Source organism: Bombina bombina, chromosome 7, assembly GCF_027579735.1.
Source record: "Bombina bombina isolate aBomBom1 chromosome 7, aBomBom1.pri, whole genome shotgun sequence".
Lineage (NCBI taxonomy): Eukaryota > Metazoa > Chordata > Amphibia > Anura > Bombinatoridae > Bombina > Bombina bombina.
In genome coordinates this window covers 461,265,624-461,278,498 of record NC_069505.1, presented here as the reverse complement: position 1 = coordinate 461,278,498, position 12,875 = coordinate 461,265,624, and the positions used below count along the sequence as shown (strand labels likewise).

The following is a 12,875-nucleotide window of genomic DNA, read 5'->3' as shown; positions in this document are numbered from 1 at the left end:
TATATAATATTATATAGAGGTTTACTCTGTATCACACACACACAGCCCCTCCCCAGTATCTTATATACAGATATATAATATTATATAGAGAATCCCTCTATCTCAGATACACACAGCCCCTCCCCAGTACCTTATATACAGAAATATATTATAGAGAAGTTCCCTCTGTCTCACATACACACAGCCCCTCCCCAGTACCTTATATACAGATATATAATATTATAGAGAGGTTCCCTCTGTCTCACACACACAGCCCCTCCCCAGTACCATATATACAGAAATATATATTATTGAGAGGTTCCCTGTCTCACACACAAACAGCCCCTTCCCCAGTACCTTATATACAGATATATAATATTATAGAGAGGTTCCCTCTGTCTCACGCACACAGCCCCTCTCAGTACCTTTAATACAGATATATAATATTACAGAGAGGTTCCCGCTGTCACACACACACAGACCCCTCCCCACTATATTATATACAGATATATAATATTAAAGAGAGGTTCCCTCTTTCTTACACACACACAGCCCCTCCCCAGCACCTTATATACAGATATATAATATTATAGAGAGGTTCCCTCTGTCTCACACACACACAGCCCCTCCCCAGTACCTTATATATAATATTATAGAGAGGTTCCCCCTCCCCAGTACCTTATATACAGATATATAATATTATAGAGAGGTTCCCTCTGTCTCACACACACAACCCCTCCCCACTCCACTAATTTATATACAGATACATAATATTATAGAGGTTCCATCTGTCTCACACACATAGCCCCTCCCCAGTACCTTCTATACAGCTATATAATATTATAGAGAGGTTCCCTCTGTCTCACACACACAGACCCTCCCCACTTGCTTATATACAGATATATAATATTGTTTCTCTGTCTCTCACACACACACAGCCCCTCCCCAGTACCTTATATACAGATATATAATATTATAAAGAGGTTCCCTTTGTCTCACACACACAGCCCCTCACCAGTACCTTATATACAGATATATAATATTATAGAGAGGTTCCCTCTGTCTCACACACACAACCCCTCCCCACTCCACTAATTTATATACAGATACATAATATTATAGAGGTTCCATCTGTCTCACACACATAGCCCCTCCCCAGTACCTTCTATACAGCTATATAATATTATAGAGAGGTTCCCTCTGTCTCACACACACAGACCCTCCCCACTTGCTTATATACAGATATATAATATTGTTTCTCTGTCTCTCACACACACACAGCCCCTCCCCAGTACCTTATATACAGATATATAATATTATAAAGAGGTTCCCTTTGTCTCACACACACAGCCCCTCACCAGTACCTTATATACAGATATATAATATTATAGAGAGGTTTCCTCTGTCTCACACACACACAGCCCCTCCCCAGTACCTTATATACTGATATATAATATTATAGAGAGGTTTCCACTGTCTCACACACACAACCCCTCCCCAGTACCTTATAGACAGATACATAATATTATAGAGAGGTTCCCTCTGTCTCACACACATAGCTCCTCCCCAGTACTTTATATACAGATATATAATATTATAGAGAGGTTTCCTCTGTCTCACACACACAGCCCCTCCCCACTTGCTTAAATACAGATATATAATATTGTTCCTCTCTCTCACACACACACAGCCCTTCCCTAGTACCTTATATACAGATATATAATATTATAAAGAGGTTCCCTCTGTCTCACACACACAGCCCCTCACCAGTACCTTATATACAGAAATATAATATTATAGAGAGGTTCCCTCTGTCTCACACACACACAGCCCCTCCCCAGTACCTTATATACTGATATATAATATTATAGAGAGGTTCCCTCTTTCTCACACACACAGTCCCTCCCCAGTACCTTATATACAGATATATAATATTATAAAGATGTTCCCTCTGTCTCACACACACAGCCCCTCACCAGTACGTTATATACAGATATATAATATTATAGAGAGGTTCCCTCTGTCTCACACACACACAGCCCCTCCCCAGTACCTTATATACTGATATATAATATTATAGAGAGGTTCCCTCTTTCTCACACACACAGTCCCTCCCCAGTACCTTATATACAGATATATAATATTATATAGAGATTCCCTCTGTCTCACACACACACAGCCCCTCCCCAGTACCTTATATACAAATAAATAATATTATAGAAAGGTCCCCTCTGTCTCACACACACAGCCCCTCCCCAGTACCTTATATACAGAAATATATACTATTATATAGAGGTTCACTCTGTATCACACACACACAGCCCCTCCCCAGTATCTTATATACAGATATATAATATTATATAGAGAATCCCTCTATCTCACATACAGACAGCCCCTCCCCAGTACCTTATATAAAGAAATATATTATAGAGAAGTTCCCTCTGTCTCACATACACACAGCCCCTCCCCAGTACCTTATATACAGATATATAATATTATAGAGAGGTTCCCTCTGTCTCTCACACACAGCCCCTCCCCAGTACCATATATACAGAAATATATATTATTGAGAGGTTCCCTGTCTCACACACAAACAGCCCATTCCCCAGTACCTTATATACAGATATATAATATTATAGAGAGGTCCCCTCTGTCTCACACACACAGCCCCTCTCAGTACCTTTAATACAGATATATAATATTACAGAGAGGTTCCTGTTGTCACACACACAGACCCCTCCCCACTATATTATATACAGATATATAATATTAAAGAGAGGTTCCCTCTTTCTCACAGACACACAGCCCCTCCCCAGCACCTTATATACAGATATATAATATTATAGAGAGGTTCCCTCTGTCTCACACACAGCCCCTCCCCAGTACCTTATATATAATATTATAGAGAGGTTCCCCCTCCCCAGTACCTTATATACAGATATATAATAATATAGAGAGGTTCCCTCTGTCTCACACACAACCCCTCCCCACTCCACTACCTTATATACAGATACATAATATTATAGAGAGGTTCCCTCTGTCTCACACACACAACCCCTCCCCACTCCACTAATTTATATACAGATACATAATATTATAGAGGTTCCATCTGTCTCACACACATAGCCCCTCCCCAGTACCTTATATATTGATATATAATATTATAGAGAGGTTTCCACTGTCTCACACACACAACCCCTCCCCCCTCCACTAATTTATATACAGATACATAATATTATAGAGAGGTTCCATCTGTCTCACACACATAGCCCCTCCCCAGTACCTTCTATACAGCTATATAATATTATAGAGAGGTTTCCTCTGTCTCACACACACAGACCCTCCCCACTTGCTTATATACAGATATATAATATTGTTTCTCTGTCTCTCACACACACACAGCCCCTCCCTAGTACCTTATATACAGATATATATTATAAAGAGGTTCCCTTTGTCTCACACACATAGCCCCTTACCAGTACCTTATATACAGATATATAATATTATAGAGAGGTTTCCTCTGTCTCACACACACACAGCCCCTCCCCAGTACCTTATATACTGATATATAATATTATAGAGAGGTTTCCACTGTCTCACACACACAAGCCCTCCCCACTCCACTAATTTATATACAGATACATAATATTATAGAGAGGTCCCATCTGTCTCACACACATAGCCCTCCCCAGTACCTTCTATAAAGATATATATTATAGAGAGGTTCCCTCTGTCTCACACACACAGCCCCTCACCAGTACCTTATATACAGATATATAATATTATAGAGAGGTTTCCTCTGTCTCACACACACACACAGCCCCTCCCCAGTACCTTATATACTGGTATATAATATTATAGAGAGGTTCCCTCTTTCTCACACACACAGTCCCTCCCTAGTACCTTATATACAGATATATAATATTATATAGAGGTTCCCTCTGTCTCACACACACAGCCCCTTCCCAGTACCTTATATAAAGAAATATATAAAATTATTGAGAGGTTCTCTGTCTCACACACACAGTCCCTCCCCAGTACCTTATATACAGATATATAATATTATAGAGAGGTTCCCTTTGTCTCACACACACAGCCCCTCCCCAGTACCTCATATGCAGATATATAATATTATAGAGAGATTTCCTCTTTCTCACACACACACACAGCACCTCCCCAGTACCTTATATACAGATATTTAATATTATATAGAACCTGCCTCCCCTGAGGTTGCTGCTTAATAAATAAAGATAATATTCCTTGTTTAGTGCAGTCTATACAGTACATAACACTATACATTCCTGCGTTTATGTATATTTACCTTTGTAAAATACTGATAATATATTAGCTAGTTCCATTCCAGCAGCAGGACCGGTGACATCACATGACCCCCTTGATCACATGGTAACTATAATTACAGGTAGTAGCTGGTCGATTTTACCAGATGCAGCTTCCTGTTTGTATCATGTGATCAGTAGTTCCTCTTGTACTGAACAAGCGGCTGCTGGTGTTTTTATGTAAGTAACTTTATATTAGTGATCTATCTGTGTATAAAGCACCGGGGAGATGTGTGTGAGATAGAGGGAACCTCTCTATAATATTATATATCTGTATATAAGGTATTAGGGAGGGGCTGTGTGTGAGATAGAGGGAACCTCTCTATAATATTATATATCTGTATATAAGGTATTGGGGAGGGGCTGTGTGTGTGAGACAGAGGGAACCTCTCTATAATATTATATATCTGTTTATAAGGTACTGAGGAGGGGGCTGTGTGTGAGACAGAGGGAACCTCTCTATAATATTATATATCTGTTTATAAGGTACTGGGGAGGGTGTGTGTGTGTGTGTGAGAGACAGAGGGAACCTCTCTATAATATTATATATCTTTATATAAGGTACTGGTGAGAGGCTGTGTGTGTGACAGAGGGAACCTCTCTATAATATTATATATCTGTATATAAAGTACTGGGGAGGGGCTGTGTGTGTGTGTGAGACAGAGGGAACCTCTCTATAATATTATATATCTGTATATAAAGTACTGGGGAGGGGCTGTGTGTGTGTGTGTGAGACAGAGGGAACCTCTCTATAATATTATATATCTGTATATAAGGTACTGGGGAGGGTGTGTGTGTGTGTGTGTGAGACAGAAGGAACCTCTATAATATTATATCTCTGTATATAAGGTACTGGGGAGGGGCTGTGTGTGTGTGATGGAACCTCTGTATAATATTATATATCTTTATATAAGGTGCTGGTGAGAGGCTGTGTGTGTGACAGAGGGAACCTCTCTATAATATTATATATCTGTATATAAAGTACTGGGGAGGGGCTGTGTGTGTGTGTGAGACAGAGGGAACCTCTATAATATTATATCTCTGTATATAAGGTACTGGGGAGGGGCTGTGTGTGTGTGATGGAACCTCTGTATAATATTATATATCTTTATATAAGGTACTGGTGAGAGGCTGTGTGTGTGTGTGAGACAGAGGGAACCTCTCTATAATATTATATATATGTTTATAAGGTACTGGGGAGGGGCTGTATGTGTAAGACAGAGGGAACCTCTCTATAATATTATATAATCTTTATTTAAGGTACTGGGGAGGGGTCGTGTGTGTGTTAGACAGGGGGAACCTCTCTATACTATTATATATCTGTATATAAGGTACTGAGGAGGGGCTGTGTGTGTGTGAGACAGAGGGAACCTCTCTATAATATTATATATCTGTATATAAGGTACTGGAGAGGGGCTGTGTATGTGAGACAGAGGGAACCTCTCTATAATATTATATATCTGCATATAAGGTACTAGGGAGGGGCTGTGTGTGAGACAGAGGGAACCTTTCTATAATATTATACATCTGTATATAAGGTACTAGGGAGGGGCTGTGTGTGTGAGATAGAGGGAACCTCTCTATAATATTATTTATCTGTATATAAGGTACTGGTGTGGGGGCTGTGTGTTTGAAACAGAGGGAACCTCTATATAATATTATATATCTGTATATAAGGTTCTGGGGAGGGGCTGTGTGTGTGAGACAGAGGGCACCTCTCTATAATATTATATAAGGTACTCGGGAGGGGCTGTGTGTGTGAGACAGAGGGAACCTCTCTATAATATTATATATCTGTATATAAGGTACTGGAGAGGGGCTGTGTATGTGAGACAGAGGGAACCTCTCTATAATATTATATATCTGCATATAAGGTACTAGGGAGGGGCTGTGTGTGTGTGAGATAGAGGGAACCTCTCTATAATATTATTTATCTGTATATAAGGTACTGGTGTGGGGGCTGTGTGTTTGAAACAGAGTGAACCTCTCTATAATATTATTTATCTGTATATAAGGTACTAGGGAGGGGCTGTGTGTGTGAAACAGAGGGAACCTCTATATAATATTATATATCTGTATATAAGGTTCTGGGGAGGGGCTGTGTGTGTGAGACAGAGGGCACCTCTCTATAATATTATATAAGGTACTCGGGAGGGGCTGTGTGTGTGAGACAGAGGGAATCTCTCTATAATATTATATACCTGTACATAAGGTACTGGTGAGGGTATCGTGTGTATGAGACGATAGAACCTCTCTATAATATTATATATCTGTATATAAGGTACTGGGGAGGGACTGTGTGTGTGTGAAACAGAGGAAACCTCTCTATAACATTATATATCTGTATATAAGGTACTGGGGAGGTGCTGTGTGTGTGGGACAGGGAACCTCTCTATAATATTATATATCTGTATATAAGATACTGGGGAGGGACTGTGTGTGTGTGAGACAGAGGGATCCTCTGTATAATATTATATATCTGTATATAAGGTACTGGGGAGCGGCAGTGTGTGTGAGACAGAGGGATCCTCTGTATAATATTATATATCTGTATATAAGGTACTGGGGATGGGGCTGTGTGTGTGTGAGACAGAGGGAACGTCTCTATAATATTATATATCTGTATATAAGGTACTGGGGAGCGGCAGTGTGTGTGAGACAGAGGGATCCTCTCTATAATATTATATATCTGTATATAATTTACTGGGGAGGGGCTGTGTGTGTGTGAGACAGAGGGGACCTCTGTATAATATTATATATCTGTATATAAGGTACTGGGGAGGGGCTGTGTGTGTGAGACAGAGGGGACCTCTGTATAATATTATATATCTGTATATAAGGTACTGGGGAGGGGCTGTGTGTGTGAGACAGAGGGAACCTTTCTATAATATTAATCGATTATGAAAATAGTTGTCAACGAATCTCATAATCAATTAGTTGTTCTGTGCACAGCACCAGCTGCTTCACTACAATGAGCTCCTGCACATGGTATTGTGTTTTATGGTTATGCCCTTAGCCTAAAGGACGTCTACAGACATTTACTTCTCACTTTTTTTTGGACACTATAAGTTTCTTTTTAAGTTTACAACCACTCCTGTCTTATGTGCAAACCAGAAATAAAATAGGTGTCATAATTTGTATTGTTTATTTTAAATCAGGTGATTTGGGACTGTGCTTTGCATGATATAGTGCCACACTTGTTTACATCTAGCCCTAGCCCTAGATTAATGGCATTTCTTATATGAATTTGTCACTATTACCTGTTTGCACAATTTTAGCAAATCGCTTACTATTGCTTATAATATGTACTCTATAGATAAATGTGTAAGACTGTGTCCTGTTACTGATATATACGGCTAGATTACGAGTTTTGCGTTATGAGTAAAAAAGCAGCGTTATGCTTTATAACGCTGCTTTTTCACTACCGCTGCTATTACGAGTCTTGTAGGTACAGCTGTACCGAAAACTTTTTTTTGGCCTTAACGCAAATTAACTTACGCGCCGGATGTCTTGAATATGGACCCGCTCCGCATCGGATGGATGAAGATAGAAGATGCCGTCTGGATGAAGACTTCTGCCCGGCTTCGTTGAGGACTTCTTGCCGCTTCGCTGAGGACTTCTCCTGGCTTTGTTGAGGATGGATGTCTGCTCTTCAAAACTGTAAGTGGATCTTCAGGGGTTAGTGTTAGTTTTTTTTTTTAAGGGTTTATTGGGTGGGTTTTATTTTTAGATTAGGGCTTTGGGCAATTGAAAAATTTTAAGGGCTTTTTTATTTTGATAGGGCTCTTAGATTAGGTGTAATTAGTTTAAATATCTGATAATTTCTTTTTTTATTTTGTGTAATTTAGTGTTTTTTTTTTTTTGTAATTTAGGTATTTGTATTTAATTTAGGTAATTTATTTAATTGTAGTGTAGTGTTAGGTGTTAGTGTAACTCAGGTTAGGTTTTATTTTACATGTAAAATTGTATTTATTTTAGCTAGGTAGTTAGTAAATAGTTAATAACTATTCTACCTAGTTAAAATAAATACAAACTTGCCTGTAAAATAAAAATAAACCTTAAGCTAGATACAATGTAACTATTAGTTATATTGTAGCTAACTTAGGGTTTATTTTATAGGTAAGTATTTAGTTTTAAATAGGAATTATTTAGGTAATGATAGTAATTTTTTATTTAGATTTATTTTAGTTATATTTAAGTTAGGGGGTGTTAGGGTTAGACTTAGGTTTAGGGGTTTATAACTTTAGTATAGTGGCGGCGACGTTGGGGGCGGCAGATTAGGGGTTAATAACAGTAATGTAGGTGGTGGCGATGTTAGGGGCCGCAGATTAGGGGTTAATAATATTTAACTAGTGTTTGTGATGCGGGAGTGCGGCGGTTTAGGGGTTAATATGTTTATTATAGTGGCGACGATGTCCAGAGCGGCAGATTAGTGGTTAATAAGTTTTTAATGTAGGTGACGGCGATGTCAGGGGCGGCAGATTAGGGGTTAATAAATATAATGTAGGTGTCGGCGATGTCGGGGGCGGCAGATTAGGGGTTAATAAGTGTAAGATTAGGGGTGTTTACACTCGGGGTTCATGTTAGGGTGTTAGGTGTAAACATAAATTTAGTTTCCCCATCGGAAACAATGGGGCTGCGTTACGGAGCTTTACGCTGCTTTATTGCAGGTGTTAGGCTTTTTTTCAGCTGGCTCTCCCCATTGATGTCTATGGGGAAATCGTGCACGAGCACTTAAAACCAGCTCACCGCTGCCTTAAGCAGCGCTGGTATTGGAGTCCGGTATGGAGCACAATTTTGCTCTACGCTCACTTCTTCTTGCCTAATAACGCCGGTTTTCTGAAAACCTGTAATACTAGCGCTGTAGGTAAGTGAGCAGTGACAATAACGTGCAAGTTAGCACCGCACCCCTCATAACGCAAAACTCGTAATCTAGCCAATTTTTTTTCTTCTATTTTTAATTAATTGGAATATGTACCAAATTCAATCTCTAAGTATATGTTACGGTACCAACAGGATACCAAGGGTTAATACCAGATGAACAATGTCCTGCATAGGAAATCAGCAATTCACAACCCCAATCAGTTTCCCCCTCAACATGAGACCAGGCTCCACATTTCAGGTTTTAAAACAGAATGACATTTATTAAAGGCTAGATGCCTAGTATTTATACAGGTTTGACCCCAGATGGGGGGTTGAAAGACTGTTGTACATTAGATAAAAGGGGAAAACGCCCTTTGACATGATACAATAGAATTACATTACTTAACACTTTAAACACACAACACTCTTGGCTTTCCTTGTCACTTAGGCGTCTGCTCTCTAGATGTGATTAAACAATGGAATGTTTATTACTTAAACGTAATTATAGCACACAATAGCTGAGGCCAGCAAACCTGTCTTTTAGAAAACAGCTTCTCAAAGCTACACAAGGTCAATTCTTTTAGTTCTGACCACAGGGTTTGTCACATAGCTCCCCCCTTGTGGAACACTCCGGCAGACCCGGCTTGACCCTTTGGCGGGTCAACCTGGGGATGACCGGACTAGGAGGTGGTAGGCATGTCAGTTTGCCAGGACAATCCATCTGTATTCCCGTTATGAGAGAGAATTCCTGTCCATACAAACAAGGGTTCAACTTCCTCAGTGCCCAGACTAGGGCTAAACAGTCCTTCAAAATCCCATCAGCTTCTTTACGAGTTTTCTGTACCTGCTCTTTATAGGTATCCACAATCCCTTCATACTGACATAGGGTGCCCTTGAGTTGCTGCACCTCACTATGAGCCAGCGTCAGCTTCTCCTCAAGTGTCGTTAAGTTTGTCTTTAAGGTTTCATGTTCCACTCTCAAGCTGGTGTTTTCTGCAGTCTGTCGGTGCAGCTTGTCTAGCAGAGATTCACGTTCTAAACATGCTTTTTCCTCTGTGCTCCTCATCTCCTTTATCAGCGCATTGTAACGGGACTTCCACGTATCAATAGCGGATAGAGATCTACTGAGCTCAGCGTCCTGGGGCTTAGCAGCAGGTGGGTCAGTCTCTGCTGCACGGATCTGAGCACGGGTAGTCACAGGGTTAACATCGGCGGGACCCATAGGAGCGTAGGCAGAACCAAGGGGGGCCAAGTTATTTCCAAGGAGAACATCAGCGGGTAAATCCTTCATGACCCCCACATTCACAGGTCTAGCGCCCCCTCCCCAATCCAAATGTACCCTGGCAACAGGTAGGCGGAACACAGCGCCCCCTGCTACCCTCACAGCCATAGTGTCTCCAGTGTGCTGTTTCTCAGACACCAAGTTCTTTTGAAGCAAGGTCATGGTAGCACCAGTATCCCGTAGACCACTGACCTCCTTCCCATTCACTTTAACCAGTTGCCGGTTATTCCGGTGGGCAGCTTGCACAAGGTCTGCCTCATGTAGGATGCCCTAGCATTCTTGCGCCACTACGTAGCGGGCCGCAGGCTGAGGGTTACGTGTGATTCCGCCGGCAGGTCTTCTCCAGGACTGTGCTTGGTTCGCTGCATTTAGGGGACACTCTGGTCTTTTGTGCCCTAGTTGCTTACATCCAAAGCACCGAATCGGTTGTGAGTAGCCCCGCGAATTGAACCGGGCTCTCTGAGGGTAGTTCGTGGCCAGAGGCCGTGTGGTATAGTGGTGCGCCGGGGGTTGGTAACTGGTAGCTGCTGGGGTGACTGGGGGTCTGTACTCCACTCTAGCAGGGGGCTTAGTGGTAGCAGTGTCCAGTTTGCGGGCATCCGTATACTCATCTGCCAAGCGAGCCGCTTCATGCAGGGTTTCATGCAGCCTCTCTGGCCCGTCCGGATAATTTTCCGGATAATATCGTGACCCAGTCCTCTGCGGGTACCTTGTGTAGTGCACATTGCCTCTCAAAATCCACAAGGTACCCATCAATCTCTCCTTCTGTTTCCAGGAAGTTTTTAAAAGCTGCAAAATTTACTTTTCCCTTTTCCACTCGGGTTGCGGTGACTTGGGCGGCTGCAGCGCCGCTTTGGCGAAGTAGGTTGGCCTCCACAGCTGCTATGACCCGGTCGATAATGTCTGCAGATGGGTTGGGGCCATAATGTGCCAGTCTTATTTTGACCGCCCGGTCAAAGCTTGCTTCTTCGGGGGTTCTGTCTGACATGCTGGGCTCATTGGTTCCTTCGTGCCCTGGTACTCCGTCCATCTCGGTCAGTCTTGTAATAATCTCCCTCTTCCTGAGGTTACTGGTTTGTTGGCCCCGTTGCTCTAGCAGGTCTTTAAGGGTAGCTCTTTTTAGCCTTTCATACGGTATTCCCATTCGGTCTGGATGGGTAGTTGCTCCTCTGGGCGATAAGGATTCTCCCGTCGCTTGCCACCAATTGTTACGGTACCAACAGGATACCAAGGGTTAATACCAGATGAACAATGTCCTGCATAGGAAATCAGCAATTCACAACCCCAATCAGTTTCCCCCTCAACATGAGACCAGGCTCCACATTTCAGGTTTTAAAACAGAATGACATTTTATTAAAGGCTAGATGCCTAGTATTTATACAGGTTTGACCCCAGATGGGGGGGTTGAAAGACTGTTGTACATTAGATAAAAGGGGAAAACGCCCTTTGACATGATACAATAGAATTACATTACTTAACACTTTAAACACAAGACACTCTTGGCTTTCCTTATCACTTAGGCGTCTGCTCTCTAGATGTGATTAAACAATGGAATGTTTATTACTTAAACGTAATTATAGCACACAATAGCTGAGGCCAGCAAACCTGTCTTTTAGAAAACAGCTTCTCAAAGCTACACAAGGTCAATTCTTTTAGTTCTGACCACAAGGTCTGTCACATTATATATCTGTTAGTTTAAGAGGGGACTAGATATTTTTCCCCCTAACCTTATAGCTGGTTATTTACCACTGCATATAGATATTCAAGATATTTTTATGTCAGAATGAAGTCCAGGTTTACTTTAAGAGGCCCCTTGCATTGGTGAGATTGGCAAAACTCTACTTATGCATCTCAAGCACCTCAACACCATCTGAGCGCCTTTTCTTTGCTGCAGTCAAAATAGCTGCAAAAAGAGAGCCAGCCTCAGCCAGGAGCATGCGGTTATGTTGACATTTTTTGCATTTCAATATAAAGTTTCTGAGAAGAGTATGAATGTTCTAAACCGTGATCATCTTTATCTAGTTCTACCTCTTTTCAAACAGTTTGTGCTTTTTGTTTTGCTTAATTATAATATGTTAAGTCTTAGTCGGCAGTTTATATTTATAACACTCAGTATTTTGATTTTATTTTAAATATAGGAAAACATTTATTTGATTTTTTATACGATTAATCGGCCAGTTAATCGATTAAGAAAATAATAGTTAGTTGCAGCCCTATCTATAATATGATATATCTGTATGAACGTCTTTTTAAAACGTAAGGAACCTCTCTATAGTGTTGTTTATCTGTACTAAAATGCTGTATGAGGGGGCTGCGTGTGTGATGCAGGGGAAACTATATTATGTATCTCTATGTAATGTACTGGAGAGTTACGTGTATGTGGTACAGGTAACCTCTATAGGGTTAAGTGTATA

General features: G+C 41.0%; 1 protein-coding gene across 2 annotated transcripts in view; it reads left to right on the top strand.

The window, feature by feature from the left end:
* Positions 1 to 4,419: 4,419 nt before the first annotated feature.
* LOC128666726 (zinc finger protein OZF-like) overlaps positions 4,420 to 12,875 on the top strand; it is a 142,372-nt gene continuing 133,916 nt past the window's right edge. For both annotated transcript variants that reach the window (XM_053721475.1, XM_053721476.1), the window contains exon 1: positions 4,420 to 4,496. The gene's annotated coding sequence lies outside the window, so the exon portion shown is untranslated. The remainder of the gene's footprint in view (positions 4,497 to 12,875) is intronic.